The sequence below is a fragment of the Lampetra fluviatilis genome, unplaced genomic scaffold (genome assembly GCF_964198595.1).
Source record: "Lampetra fluviatilis unplaced genomic scaffold, kcLamFluv1.1 SCAFFOLD_399, whole genome shotgun sequence".
NCBI lineage: Eukaryota > Metazoa > Chordata > Hyperoartia > Petromyzontiformes > Petromyzontidae > Lampetra > Lampetra fluviatilis.
In genome coordinates, this window is record NW_027620754.1 from 7,501 (window position 1) to 25,502 (window position 18,002).

Genomic DNA, 18,002 nt, shown 5'->3' on the forward strand with positions numbered 1-18,002 from the left:
CATCGCCTGGGGGGTGGGTGAGACACACACAGGGTGACACACACACAGTGACACACACAGGGTGACACACACACAGAGTGACACACACACAGAGACAGGCCCAGGGTGGTGACACACAGAGCGCCGTGACCCACGCGGCGCCATCGCTGCTCCTGCCTGCCACTCATCGCCTGGGGGGTGGGTGAGACACACACAGGGTGACACACAGGGTGACACACAGGGTGACACACACACAGTGACACACACACAGAGACAGGCCCAGGGTGGTGACACACAGAGCGCCGTGACCCACGCGGCGCCATCGCTGCTCCTGCCTGCCACTCATCGCCTGGGGGGTGGGTGAGACACAGGGTGACACACAGGGTGAGACACACACAGAGTGACACACACACAGAGACACACACACAGAGTGACACACACACACAGAGTGACACACATAGTGACACACACACAGAGTGACACACAGAGTGACACACAGGGTGAGACACACACACAGTGACACACACAGAGACACACACACAGTGAGAGACACACAGTGACACACACAGAGACACACACAGAGTGAGAGACACACAGTGACACACACAGAGACACACACAGAGTGAGAGACACACAGTGACACACACAGAGACACACACAGAGTGAGAGACACACAGTGACACACACAGAGACACACACAGAGTGAGAGACACACAGTGACACACACAGAGACACACACAGAGTGAGAGACACACAGTGACACACACAGAGACACACACAGAGTGAGAGACACACAGTGACACACACAGAGACACACACAGTGTGAGAGAAACACAGTGACACACACAGAGACACACACAGTGTGAGAGAAACACAGTGACACACACAGAGACACACACAGAGTGACACACACACAGAGTGAGAGACACACAGTGACACACACAGAGACACACACAGAGTGAGAGACACACAGTGACACACACAGAGACACACACAGAGTGACACACACACACAGAGTGAGACACACACAGAGTGAGACACACAGAGACACACACAGAGTGACACACACACAGAGTGAGACACACACAGAGTGAGACACACACAGTGACACACACAGAGACACACACAGAGTGACACACACACAGAGTGAGACACACACAGAGTGAGACACACACAGTGACACACACAGAGACACACACAGTGACACACACAGAGTGACACACACACACAGAGTGAGACACACACAGAGTGAGACACACAGAGACACACACAGAGTGACACACACACAGAGTGAGACACACACAGAGTGAGACACACACAGTGACACACACAGAGACACACACAGAGTGAGAGACACACAGTGACACACACAGAGACACACACAGAGTGAGAGACACACAGTGACACACACAGTGAGACACACACAGAGTGAGAGACACACAGAGACACACAGAGACACACACAGAGTGAGAGACACACAGTGACACACACAGACACACACACAGAGTGAGAGACACACAGTGACACACACAGAGACACACACAGAGTGAGAGACACACAGTGACACACACAGACACACACACAGAGTGAGAGACACACAGTGACACACACAGAGACACACACAGAGTGAGAGACACACATTGACACACACAGAGACACACACAGAGTGAGAGACACACAGTGACACACACAGAGACACACACAGAGTGAGAGACACACATTGACACACACAGAGACACACACAGAGTGAGAGACACACAGTGACACACACAGAGACACACACAGAGTGAGAGACACACAGAGACACACACAGAGACACACACAGAGTGAGAGACACACAGTGACACACACAGAGTGAGACACACACAGAGTGAGAGACACACAGTGACACACACAGAGACACACACGGAGTGACACACACACAGAGTGAGAGACACACAGTGACACACACAGAGACACACACGGAGTGACACACACACAGAGTGAGACACACACGGAGTGAGAGACACACAGTGACACACACAGAGACACACACAGAGTGAGAGACACACAGTGACACACACAGAGACACACACGGAGTGACACACACACAGAGTGAGACACACACGGAGTGAGAGACACACAGTGACACACACAGAGACACACACAGAGTGAGAGACACACAGTGACACACACAGAGACACACACAGAGTGAGACACACACAGTGACACACACAGAGACACACACAGAGTGAGAGACACACAGAGACACACACAGAGACACACACAGAGTGAGAGACACACAGTGACACACACAGAGACACACACAGAGTGAGAGACACACAGTGACACACACAGAGACACACACAGAGTGAGAGACACACAGTGACACACACAGTGACACACACAGTGTGAGAGACACACAGTGACACACAGAGACACACACAGTGTGAGAGACACACAGTGACACACACAGTGACACACACAGAGTGAGAGACACACAGTGACACACACAGAGACACACACAGAGTGAGAGACACACAGAGACACACACAGAGACACACACAGAGTGAGAGACACACAGTGACACACACAGAGACACACACAGAGTGAGAGACACACAGTGACACACACAGAGACACACACAGAGTGAGAGACACACAGTGACACACACAGAGACACACACAGTGTGAGAGACACACAGTGACACACACAGAGACACACACAGTGTGAGAGACACACAGTGACACACACAGAGACACACACAGAGTGAGAGACACACAGTGACACACACAGAGTGAGAGACACACAGTGACACACACAGAGACACACACAGTGTGAGAGACACACAGTGACACACACAGAGACACACACAGAGTGAGAGACACACAGTGACACACACAGAGACACACACAGTGTGAGAGACACACAGTGACACACACAGAGACACACACAGAGTGAGAGACACACAGTGACACACACAGAGACACACACAGTGTGAGAGACACACAGTGACACACACAGAGACACACACAGTGTGAGAGACACACAGTGACACACACAGAGACACACACAGTGTGAGAGACACACAGTGACACACACAGAGACACACACAGAGTGAGAGACACACAGTGACACACACAGAGACACACACAGAGTGAGAGACACACAGTGACACACACAGAGACACACACAGTGTGAGAGACACACAGTGACACACACAGAGACACACACAGTGTGAGAGACACACAGTGACACACACAGAGACACACACAGAGTGAGAGACACACAGTGACACACACAGAGTGAGAGACACACAGTGACACACACAGAGACACACACAGAGTGAGAGACACACAGTGACACACACAGAGACACACACAGAGTGAGAGACACACAGTGACACACACAGAGACACACACAGTGTGAGAGACACACAGTGACACACACAGAGACACACACAGTGTGAGAGACACACAGTGACACACACAGAGACACACACAGAGTGAGAGACACACAGTGACACACACAGAGACACACACAGAGTGAGAGACACACAGTGACACACACAGAGACACACACAGAGTGAGAGACACACAGTGACACACACAGAGACACACACAGAGTGACACACACACAGAGTGAGACACACACAGAGTGAGAGACACACATTGACACACACAGAGACACACACAGAGTGAGACACACACAGTGACACACACAGAGACACACACAGAGTGAGAGACACACAGTGACACACACAGAGACACACACAGTGTGAGAGACACACAGTGACACACACAGAGACACACACAGAGTGAGAGACACACAGTGACACACACAGAGACACACACAGAGTGACACACACACAGAGTGAGAGACACACAGAGACACACACAGTGACACACACAGAGACACACACAGAGTGAGACACACACAGAGTGAGAGACACACAGTGACACACACAGAGACACACACAGAGTGAGAGACACACAGTGACACACACAGAGACACACACAGAGTGAGACACACACAGTGACACACACAGAGACACACACAGAGTGAGACACACACAGTGACACACACAGAGACACACACAGAGTGAGAGACACACAGTGACACACACAGAAACACACACAGTGTGAGAGACACACAGTGACACACACAGAGTGAGACACACACAGAGTGAGAGACACACAGTGACACACACAGAGACACACACAGAGTGAGACACACACAGTGACACACACAGAGACACACACAGAGTGAGAGACACACAGTGACACACACAGAGACACACACAGTGTGAGAGACACACAGAGACACACACAGACACACACACAGAGTGACAGACACACAGAGACACACACAGAGACACACACAGAGTGAGAGACACACAGTGACACACACAGAGACACACACAGAGTGAGAGACACACAGTGACACACACAGAGACACACACAGAGTGAGAGACACACAGTGACACACACAGAGACACACACAGTGTGAGAGACACACAGTGACACACACAGAGACACACACAGAGTGAGAGACACACAGTGACACACACAGAGACACACACAGAGTGAGAGACACACAGTGACACACACAGAGACACACACAGAGTGAGAGACACACAGTGACACACACAGAGACACACACAGAGTGAGAGACACACAGTGACACACACAGAGACACACACAGAGTGAGAGACACACAGTGACACACACAGAGACACACACAGAGTGAGAGACACACAGTGACACACACAGAGACACACACAGAGTGAGAGACACACAGTGACACACACAGAGACACACACAGTGTGAGAGACACACAGTGACACACACAGAGACACACACAGAGTGAGAGACACACAGTGACACACACAGAGACACACACAGAGTGACACACACACAGAGTGAGACACACACAGAGTGAGAGACACACAGTGACACACACAGAGACACACACAGAGTGAGAGACACACAGTGACACACACAGAGACACACACAGTGTGAGAGACACACAGAGTGAGAGACACACAGTGACACACACAGAGACACACACAGAGTGAGACACACACAGTGACACACACAGAGACACACACAGAGTGAGAGACACACAGTGACACACACAGAGACACACACAGAGTGAGAGACACACAGTGACACACACAGAGACACACACAGAGTGAGAGACACACAGTGACACACACAGAGACACACACAGTGTGAGAGACACACAGAGTGAGAGACACACAGTGACACACACAGAGACACACACAGAGTGAGACACACACAGTGACACACACAGAGACACACACAGAGTGAGAGACACACAGTGACACACACAGAGACACACACAGAGTGAGAGACACACAGTGACACACACAGAGACACACACAGTGTGAGAGACACACAGAGTGAGAGACACACAGTGACACACACAGAGACACACACAGAGTGAGACACACACAGTGACACACACAGAGACACACACAGAGTGAGAGACACACAGTGACACACACAGAGACACACACAGAGTGAGAGACACACAGTGACACACACAGAGACACACACAGTGTGAGAGACACACAGAGACACACACAGACACACACACAGAGTGACAGACACACAGAGACACACACAGAGACACACACAGTGTGAGAGACACACAGTGACACACACAGAGACACACACAGTGTGAGAGACACACAGTGACACACACAGAGACACACACAGAGTGAGAGACACACAGTGACACACACAGAGACACACACAGAGTGAGAGACACACAGTGACACACACAGAGACACACACAGAGTGAGAGACACACAGTGACACACACAGAGACACACACAGAGTGAGAGACACACAGTGACACACACAGAGACACACACAGAGTGAGAGACACACAGTGACACACACAGAGACACACACAGAGACACACAGTGACACACACAGAGACACACACAGAGTGAGAGACACACAGTGACACACACAGAGACACACACGGAGTGACACACACACAGAGTGAGACACACACGGAGTGAGAGACACACAGTGACACACACAGACACACACACAGAGTGAGAGACACACAGTGACACACACAGAGACACACACGGAGTGACACACACACAGAGTGAGACACACACGGAGTGAGAGACACACAGTGACACACACAGAGACACACACAGAGTGAGAGACACACAGTGACACACACAGAGACACACACAGAGTGAGAGACACACAGTGACACACACAGAGACACACACAGAGACACACAGTGACACACACAGAGACACACACAGAGTGAGAGACACACAGTGACACACACAGAGACACACACGGAGTGACACACACACAGAGTGAGACACACACGGAGTGAGAGACACACAGTGACACACACAGACACACACACAGAGTGAGAGACACACAGTGACACACACAGAGACACACACGGAGTGACACACACACAGAGTGAGACACACACGGAGTGAGAGACACACAGTGACACACACAGAGACACACACAGAGTGAGAGACACACAGTGACACACACAGAGACACACACGGAGTGACACACACACAGAGTGAGACACACACGGAGTGAGAGACACACAGTGACACACACAGACACACACACAGAGTGAGAGACACACAGTGACACACACAGAGTGAGAGACACACACAGAGTGAGACACACAGTGACACACACAGAGACACACACAGAGTGAGAGACACACACAGAGTGAGAGACACACACAGAGACACACACAGAGTGAGAGACACACAGTGACACACACAGAGACACACACAGAGTGAGAGACACACAGTGACACACACAGAGACACACACAGAGACACACACAGAGTGAGATACACACAGTGACACACACAGAGACACACACAGAGTGAGAGACACACAGTGACACACACAGAGACACACACAGAGTGAGAGACACACAGTGACACACACAGAGACACACACAGAGTGAGAGACACACAGTGACACACACAGAGACACACACAGAGTGAGAGACACACACAGAGTGAGAGACACACACAGAGACACACACAGAGTGAGAGACACACAGTGACACACACAGAGACACACACAGAGTGAGAGACACACAGTGACACACACAGAGACACACACAGAGACACACACAGAGTGAGAGACACACAGTGACACACACAGTGACACACACAGAGACACACACAGAGTGAGAGACACACAGTGACACACACAGAGACACACACAGAGTGAGAGACACACAGTGACACACACAGTGACACACACAGAGACACACACAGAGTGAGAGACACACAGTGACACACACAGAGACACACACAGAGACACACACAGAGTGAGAGACACACAGTGACACACACAGAGACACACACAGAGACACACACAGAGTGAGAGACACACAGTGACACACACAGAGACACACACAGAGTGAGAGACACACAGTGACACACACAGAGACACACAGTGACACACACAGAGTGAGAGACACACAGAGACACACACAGAGACACACACAGAGTGAGAGACACACAGTGACACACACAGAGACACACACAGAGACACACACAGAGACACACACAGAGTGAGAGACACACAGTGACACACACAGAGACACACACAGAGACACACACAGAGTGAGAGACACACAGTGACACACACAGTGACACACACAGAGACACACACAGTGTGAGAGACACACAGTGACACACACAGAGACACACACAGAGTGAGAGACACACAGTGACACACACAGAGACACACACAGAGACACACACAGAGTGAGAGACACACAGTGACACACACAGAGACACACACAGAGACACACACAGAGACACACACAGTGTGAGAGACACACAGTGACACACACAGAGACACACACAGAGTGAGAGACACACAGTGACACACACAGTGACACACACAGAGACACACACAGAGACACACACAGTGTGAGAGACACACAGTGACACACACAGAGACACACACAGAGTGAGAGACACACAGAGACACACACAGTGACACACACAGAGACACACACAGTGTGAGAGACACACAGTGACACACACAGTGACACACACAGAGACACACACAGAGTGAGACACACACAGTGACACACACAGAGACACACACAGAGTGAGAGACACACAGTGACACACACAAAGACACACACAGAGTGAGACACACACAGTGACACACACAGTGACACACACAGAGTGGTGACGCAGAGGACGCCGTGACCCACGCGGCGCCATCGCTGCTCCTGCCTGCCACTCATCGCCTGGGGGGTGGGTGAGACATACACAGAGTGACACACACACACAGTGACACACACAGAGTGACACACACACACACACAGTGACACACAAACAGTGACACACAGTGACACACACACACAGTGACACACACGGAGTGACACACACACACGGAGTGACACACACACACAGTGACACACACACACAGTGACACACACACATAGTGACACACACACACACAGTGACACACACACACACTGACACACACACACACACTGACACACACACACAGTGACACACACACACACTGACACACACACACACACTGACACACACACACACAGCGACACACACACAGCGACACACACACACACAGTGACACACACACACACAGTGACACACACACACACAGTGACACACACACACACACACACACTGACACACACACTGACACACACACACACAGTGACACACACACACACAGTGACACACACACACTGACACACATACACACAGTGACACACACACACACAGTGACACACGCACACTGACACACACACACACACAGTGACACACACACACACAGCGACACACACACACACACACTGACACACACACTGACACACACACACACAGTGACACACCCACACAGTGACACACACAGTGAGACACACACTGACACACACTGACACACACACACAGTGACACACACACACAGTGACACACACAGTGAGACACACACTGACACACACTGACACACACACACACAGTGACACACACAGACACAGTGACACACACACACACTGACACACACACACACTGACACACACACACACTGACACACACACACACACAGCGACACACACACACACAGCGACACACACACACACAGTGACACACACACACACAGTGACACACACACACACAGTGACACACACACACACACAGTGACACACACACACACTGACACACACACTGACACACACACAAACAGTGACACACACACACTGACACACACACACAGTGACACACACACACACAGTGACACACACACACTGACACACACACACACACAGTGACACACACACACAGCGACACACACACACACACACTGACACACACACTGACACACACCAACACAGTGACACACCCACACAGTGACACACACAGTGAGACACACACTGACACACACTGACACACACACACAGTGACACACACACAGTGACACACACAGTGAGACACACACTGACACACACTGACACACACACACACAGTGACACACACAGACACAGTGACACACACACACACACACTGACACACACACAGTGACACACACACTGACACACACACACAGTGACACACACACACTGACACACACACACACAGAGTGACACACACACACAACGACACACACACACACAGGGTGACACACACACACACACACACAGTGACACACACACACACACACAGTGACACACACACACACACAGTGACACACACACAGAGTGACACACACACACACAGGGTGACACACACACACAGTGACACACACACAGACACAGTGACACACACACACACACCGACACACACACACACACTGACACACACACACACAGCGACACACACACACACAGCGACACACACACACAGAGACACACACACACAGAGTGACACACACAGAGTGACACACACACACACAGTGACACACACACACAGAGACACACACACACAGAGTGACACACACAGAGTGACACACACACACACAGTGACACACACACAGTGACACACACACACTGACACACACACACACACAGGGACACACACACACACACAGGGACACACACACACACAGTGACACACACACACACAGAGACACACACACACACAGTGACACACACACACAGAGTGACACACACACACACAGTGACACACACACACACAGTGACACACACACACACAGTGACACACACACACACACAGAGTGACACACACACACACAGTGACACACACACACACAGTGACACACACACACACAGAGTGACACACACACACACACTGACACACACACACACACAGTGACACACACACACAGTGACACACACACACACACAGTGACACACACACACACACAGTGACACACACAGAGTTACACACACACACACTGACACACACACACACAGTGACACACACACACACACAGTGACACACACACACACACAGTGACACACACACACACAGTGACACACACACACACACAGTGACACACACACACACACACACAGAGTGACACACACACACAGTGACACACACACACACACTGACACACACACACACACAGTGACACACACACACACACAGTGACACACACAGAGTGACACACACACACAGTGACACACACACACACACAGAGTGACACACACACACACAGTGACACACACACACAGAGACACACACAGAGTGACACACACACACAGTGACACACACACACACACAGAGTGACACACACACACACAGTGACACACACACACAGAGACACACACACACACACAGTGACACACACACACACAGTGACACACACACACACACAGTGACACACACACACACAGAGTGACACACACACACACACACTGACACACACACACACACACACAGTGACACACACACACACACACTGACACACACACACACACAGTGACACACACACACAGAGTGACACACACACACACAGTGACACACACACACACACAGAGTGACACACACACACAGTGACACACACACACACACACACTGACACACACACACACACAGTGACACACACACACACACTGACACACACACACACAGTGACACACACACACACACTGACACACACACACACAGTGACACACACACACACACAGTGACACACACACACACACAGAGTGACACACACACACACAGTGACACACACACACAGAGTGACACACACACACACACAGAGTGACACACACACACACTGACACACACACACACAGTGACACACACACACACAGTGACACACACACACACACAGTGACACACACAGAGTGACACACACACACAGTGACACACACACACACACAGAGTGACACACACACACACAGTGACACACACACACAGAGACACACACACACACACAGTGACACACACACACAGTGACACACACACACACAGTGACACACACACACACACAGTGACACACACACACACAGTGACACACACACACACACAGAGTGACACACACACACACACACTGACACACACACACACACAGTGACACACACACACACACACTGACACACACACACACACAGTGACACACACACACACACTGACACACACACAGAGTGACACACACACACACAGTGACACACACACACACACACAGAGTGACACACACACACACACTGACACACACACACACACACAGTGACACACACACACACACACTGACACACACACACACACAGTGACACACACACACACACTGATACACACACACACACACAGTGACACACACAGAGTGACACACACACACACACACAGTGACACACACACACACTGACACACACTGACACACACACAGTGACACACACACACACACAGTGACACACCCATCGCCCTCTCACCAGGTGCTGATGTGGTGCCATCGGCTCCGTGCGGTCAACTCCGTACTTGGCCATCTGCTTGGTGTCCAGCAGCCTCTTCCTGACTGCGGGGTGCAAGCACAGGTAAAGGTCCCCCGCGTAGCCTCGACACAGCCAAGGGCCAAGTGCAAGCGCAGGTAAAGGTCCCCCGCGTAGCCTCGACACAGCCAAGGGTCAAGTGCAAGCACAGGTAAAGGGTCCCCTGCGTAGCCTCTACACGGCCAAGGGCCAAGTGCAAGCACAGGTAAAGGGTCCCCCTCGTAGCCTCGACACAGCCAAGGGCCAAGTGCAAGCACAGGTAAAGGGTCCCCCGCGTAGCCTCTACAGGCCAAGGGTCAAGTGCAAGCACAGGTAAAGGGTCCCCTGCGTAGCCTCTCCACGGCCAAGGGCCAAGTGCAAGCGCAGGTAAAGGGTCCCCCGCGTAGCCTCGACACAGCCAAGGGCCAAGTGCAAGCGCAGGTAAAGGGTCCCCCGCGTAGCCTCTCCACGGCCAAGGGTCAAGTGCAAGCACAGGTAAAGGATCCCCCGCGTAGCCTCGACACGGCCAAGGGCCAAGTGCAAGCACAGGTAAAGGGTCCCCCGCGTAGCCTCGACACAGCCAAGGGCCAAGTGCAAGCGCAGGTAAAGGGTCCCCCGCGTAGCCTCTACACGGCCAAGGGTCAAGTGCAAGCACAGGTAAAGGGTCCCCCGCGTAGCCTCTACAGGCCAAGGGCCAAGTGCAAGCACAGGTAAAGGGTCCCCTGCGTAGCCTCTACACGGCCAAGGGCCAAGTGCAAGCACAGGTAAAGGGTCCCCTGCGTAGCCTCTACAGGCCAAGGGCCAAGTGCAAGCACAGGTAAAGGGTCCCCCGCGTAGCCTCTACAGGCCAAGGGCCAAGTGCAAGCACAGGTAAAGGGTCCCCCGCGTAGCCTCTACAGGCCAAGGGCCAAGTGCAAGCACAGGTAAAGGGTCCCCCGCGTAGCCTCTACAGGCCAAGGGTCAAGTGCAAGCGCAGGTAAAGGGTCCCCCGCGTAGCCTCTACACGGCCAAGGGCCAAGTGCAAGCACAGGTAAAGGGTCCCCCTCCTCGTAGCCTCTACACGGCCAAGGGTCAAGTGCAAGCACAGGTAAAGGGTCCCCCTCCTCGTAGCCTCTACACGGCCAAGGGCCAAGTGCAAGCGCAGGTAAAGGGTCCCCCTCCTCGTAGCCTCTCCACGGCCAAGGGCCAAGTGCAAGCGCAGGTAAAGGGTCCCCCTCCTCGTAGCCTCTACACGGCCAAGGGCCAAGTGCAAGCGCAGGTAAAGGGTCCCCCTCCTCGTAGCCTCTCCACGGCCAAGGGCCAAGTGCAAGCGCAGGTAAAGGGTCCCCCTCCTCGTAGCCTCTACACGGCCAAGGGTCAAGTGCAAGCACAGGTAAAGGGTCCCCCGCGTAGCCTCTACACGGCCAAGGGCCAAGTGCAAGCACAGGTAAAGGGTCCCCCGCGTAGCCTCTACAGGCCAAGGGTCAAGTGCAAGCACAGGTAAAGGGTCCCCCGCGTAGCCTCTACACGGCCAAGGGCCAAGTGCAAGCACAGGTAAAGGGTCCCCCGCGTAGCCTCTACAGGCCAAGGGTCAAGTGCAAGCGCAGGTAAAGGGTCCCCCGCGTAGCCTCTACACGGCCAAGGGCCAAGTGCAAGCGCAGGTAAAGGGTCCCCCGCGTAGCCTCGACACAGCCAAGGGCCAAGTGCAAGCGCAGGTAAAGGGTCCCCCGCGTAGCCTCTACACGGCCAAGGGCCAAGTGCAAGCACAGGTAAAGGGTCCCCCGCGTAGCCTCTACAGGCCAAGGGTCAAGTGCAAGCGCAGGTAAAGGGTCCCCTGCGTAGCCTCGACACGGCCAAGGGCCAAGTGCAAGCGCAGGTAAAGGGTCCCCCTCCTCGTAGCCTCTACAGGCCAAGGGCCAAGTGCAAGCGCAGGTAAAGGGTCCCCTGCGTAGCCTCTCCACGGCCAAGTGCAAGCACAGGTAAAGGGTCCCCCGCGTAGCCTCTACACGGCCAAGGGCCAAGTGCAAGCGCAGGTAAAGGGTCCCCCGCGTAGCCTCGACACAGCCAAGGGCCAAGTGCAAGCGCAGGTAAAGGGTCCCCCTCCTCGTAGCCTCTACAGGCCAAGGGCCAAGTGCAAGCGCAGGTAAAGGGTCCCCTGCGTAGCCTCTCCACGGCCAAGTGCAAGCACAGGTAAAGGGTCCCCCGCGTAGCCTCTACACGGCCAAGGGCCAAGTGCAAGCGCAGGTAAAGGGTCCCCCGCGTAGCCTCGACACAGCCAAGGGCCAAGTGCAAGCACAGGTAAAGGGTCCCCTTCCTCGTAGCAGAGCTCGCAAACGGGTTTTGATTCCTTACCCGTACCCGGCCGCACCAGGGTCGCAAACGGGTACCCGTACCCGTACCCGGCCGTACCCTACCCGTACCCAGCCGGGTACGGGTAGGGTACGGGTATCGGGTACCCGATTGCGACCTCTGGGATGAAGCCACGTTGCAGGCGCGGGTGGGTTGATTCTAGGAACTTGAACTGTGAGAAGAGACGAGACGTTGGGAAATGAGTGACACACGGTGACTCACCCAGTGACTCACGGCCTACCCGGCTACCCGTACCTACCCGGGTACGGGTAGCCGGGTATCGGGTAGGGTACGGGTATCGGGTATCGGGTAGGGTACGGGTATCGGGTAGGGTACGGGTATCGGGTAGGGTACGTGTATCGGGTATCGGGTAGGGTACGGATATTGGGTAGGGTACGGGTATCGGGTAGGGTACGTGTATCGGGTAGGGTACGGATATTGGGTAGGGTACGGGTATCGGGTATCGTGTAGGGTACGGGTATCGGGTAGGGTACGGGTATCGGGTAGGGTATCGGGTAGGGTACGGGTATCGGGTAGGGTACGGGTATCGGGTATCGGGTAGGGTACGGGTATCGGGTAGGGTACGGGTATCGGGTAGGGTACGGGTATCGGGTATCGGGTAGGGTACGGGTATCGGGTAGGGTACGTGTATCGGGTATCGGGTAGGGTACGGGTATCGGGTAGGGTACGTGTATCGGGTATCGGGTAGGGTACGGGTATCGGGTAGGGTACGTGTATCGGGTATCGGGTAGGGTACGGGTATCGGGTAGGGTACGGGTATCGGGTATCGGGTAGGGTACGGGTATCGGGTAGGGTACGGGTACCGGGTATCGGGTAGGGTACGGGTATCGGGTAGGGTACGTGTATCGGGTATCGGGTAGGGTACGGGTATCGGGTAGGGTACGTGTATCGGGTATCGGGTAGGGTACGGGTATCGGGTAGGGTACGGGTATCGGGTAGGGTACGGGTATCGGGTAGGGTACGGGTATCGGGTATCGGGTACCCGCTTGCGACCTCTGCCGCGTAGCCTCTACACTGCCAAGCGCGGTTCTCTAGAACTGCTTTGTGTTGTTGTGTTGAGTCTACGGTTCTAGCCCCCCGCGGCTTCGATTATCACGGTTAGCTAGGTATGGCGTGAAAGAAGTTCAACTTACGTACACACACAGAGACCCACAGACACCCAGACCCACAGAGACACCCACAGAGACACCCATAGAGACCCATAGACACCCATAGAGACACCCATAGATTAGCTCGGTTACCCACAGAGACACCCATAGAGACACAGAGACCCACAGACACCCAGACCCACAGAGACCCACAGAGACCCACAGAGACACCCATAGACACACCCATAGAGACACCCAGACGCACAGAGACCCACAGAGACCCACAGAGACCCATAGACACCCATAGAGACACCCATAGAGACACCCATAGAGACACCCAGACCCACAGAGACCCACAGAGACCCACAGAGACACCCATAGACACCCACAGAGACACCCATAGAGACACCCAGACCCACAGAGACCCAGAGACCCACAGAGACACCCATAGACACCCACAGAGACACCCATAGACACCCACAGAGACACCCATAGACACCCACAGAGACACCCATAGACACCCACAGAGACACCCATAGACACCCACAGAGACACCCATAGACACCCACAGAGACACCCATAGACACCCACAGAGACACCCATAGACACCCACAGAGACACCCATAGACACCCACAGAGACACCCATAGACACCCACAGAGACACCCATAGACACCCACAGAGACACCCATAGACACCCACAGAGACACCCATAGACACCCACAGAGACACCCATAGATTAGTACGGTTAGCTAGGTATGGCGTGAAAAAGGTTAAATGTACCTACATACACAGAGACCCACAGACACCCAGACCCACAGAGACACCCACAGAGACACCCATAGAGACACCCACAAACACCCATAGACACCCATAGAGACACCCATAGATTAGCACTGTTAGCTAGGTATGGCGCGAAAGAAGTTCAATGTACCTACATACACAGAGACCCACAGACACCCAGACCTACAGAGACCCATAGAGACACCCATAGACACCCACAGACACCCATAGACACCCATAGATTATCACGGTTAGCTAGGTATGGCGTGAAAGAAGTTCAACTTACGTACATACACAGAGACCCACAGACACCCAGACCCACAGAGACCCACAGACACCCATAGACACCCATAGACACCCATAGAGACACCCATAGACACCCATAGAGACACCCATAGACACCCATAGAGACACCCATAGACACCCAGACCCACAGAGACCCAGAGACACCCATAGAGACACCCATAGACACCCAGACGCACAGAGACGCATAGAGATACCCATAGACACCCATAGAGACACCCATAGACACCCACAGAGACCCATAGACACCCACAGAGACACCCATAGATTAGCACTGTTAGCTAGGTATGGCGTGAAATAGGTTCAATGTACCTACATACACAGAGACCCACAGACACCCAGACCCACAGAGACCCACAGAGACCCACAGAGACACCCAGACACACCCATAGACACCCATAGATTAGCTCGGCTACCCACAAAGACACCCAAAGAGACACCCAGATGCACAGAGACCCACAGAGACACCCATAAACACCCATAGAGACACCCATAGAGACACCCATAGACACCCATAGATTAGCTCGGTTACCCACAGAGACACCCATAGAGACACCCATAGAGACACCCAGATGCACAGAGACCCACAGAGACACCCATGAACACCCATAAAGACACCCATAGACACCCATAGATTAGCTCGGTTACCCACAGAGACACCTATAAACACCCATAGACACCCAGACGCTCAGAGACCCACAGAGACACCCATAGACACCCATAGAGACACCCATAGACACCCATAGATTAGCTCGGTTACCCACAGAGACACCCATAGAGACACCCATAGAGACACCCAGATGCACAGAGACACACAGAGACACCCATAAACACCCATAGAGACACCCATAGATTAGCTCGGTTACCCACAGAGACACCCATAGAGACACCCAGATGCACAGAGACCCACAGAGACACCCATAAACACCCATAGAGACACCCATAGACACCCATAGATTAGCTCGGTTACCCACAGAGACACCCATAGACACCCATAGAGACACCCATAGACACCCATAGATTAGCTCGGTTACCCACAGAGACACCCATAGACACCCATAGATTAGCTCGGTTACCCACAGAGACACCCATAGAGACACCCAGACGCACAGAGACCCACAGAGACACCCAGAGACACCCACAGAGACACCCATAAACACCCATAGAGACACCCATAGACACCCATAGATTAGCTCGGTTACCCAGAGACACCCATATGATGTGTGAGTGACTGTATGATGTGTGAGTGAGTCAGCGTATGATGAGTGAGTCAGCGTATGATGTGAGTCAGTCAGTGTACCTACATACACAGACACCCACATAGACACCCAACGACATCCATCGATTACCACGTTTAGCTACGTAGGTTCAACGTACACGCTGACAACAGAGACACAGACAAAGGTCCCCCGCGTAGCCTCGCAACAGAATATCAGAGGCAACGAAGGCACGGCACTGTGGGGGTCGGTGCACAGCATCACCACCACGCCTTTGTCTCTCTCCACACACACGCACACACGATTTCACTCACTCAACCACTCACCCACTCACCC

The 18,002-nt window shown here is 53.0% G+C and overlaps 1 long non-coding RNA gene across 1 annotated transcript in view; it reads right to left on the reverse strand.

Moving 5' to 3' along the window:
- Nucleotides 1-8,208: 8,208 nt before the first annotated feature.
- LOC144954352 (uncharacterized) overlaps nucleotides 8,209-18,002 on the reverse strand; it is a 66,358-nt gene continuing 56,564 nt past the window's right edge. The window contains exons 3-4 of the long non-coding RNA XR_013641154.1: nucleotides 11,892-11,974; nucleotides 8,209-8,270 (exon numbers count right to left, since the gene is read on the reverse strand). This is a non-coding gene — a long non-coding RNA (uncharacterized LOC144954352). The remainder of the gene's footprint in view (nucleotides 8,271-11,891; nucleotides 11,975-18,002) is intronic.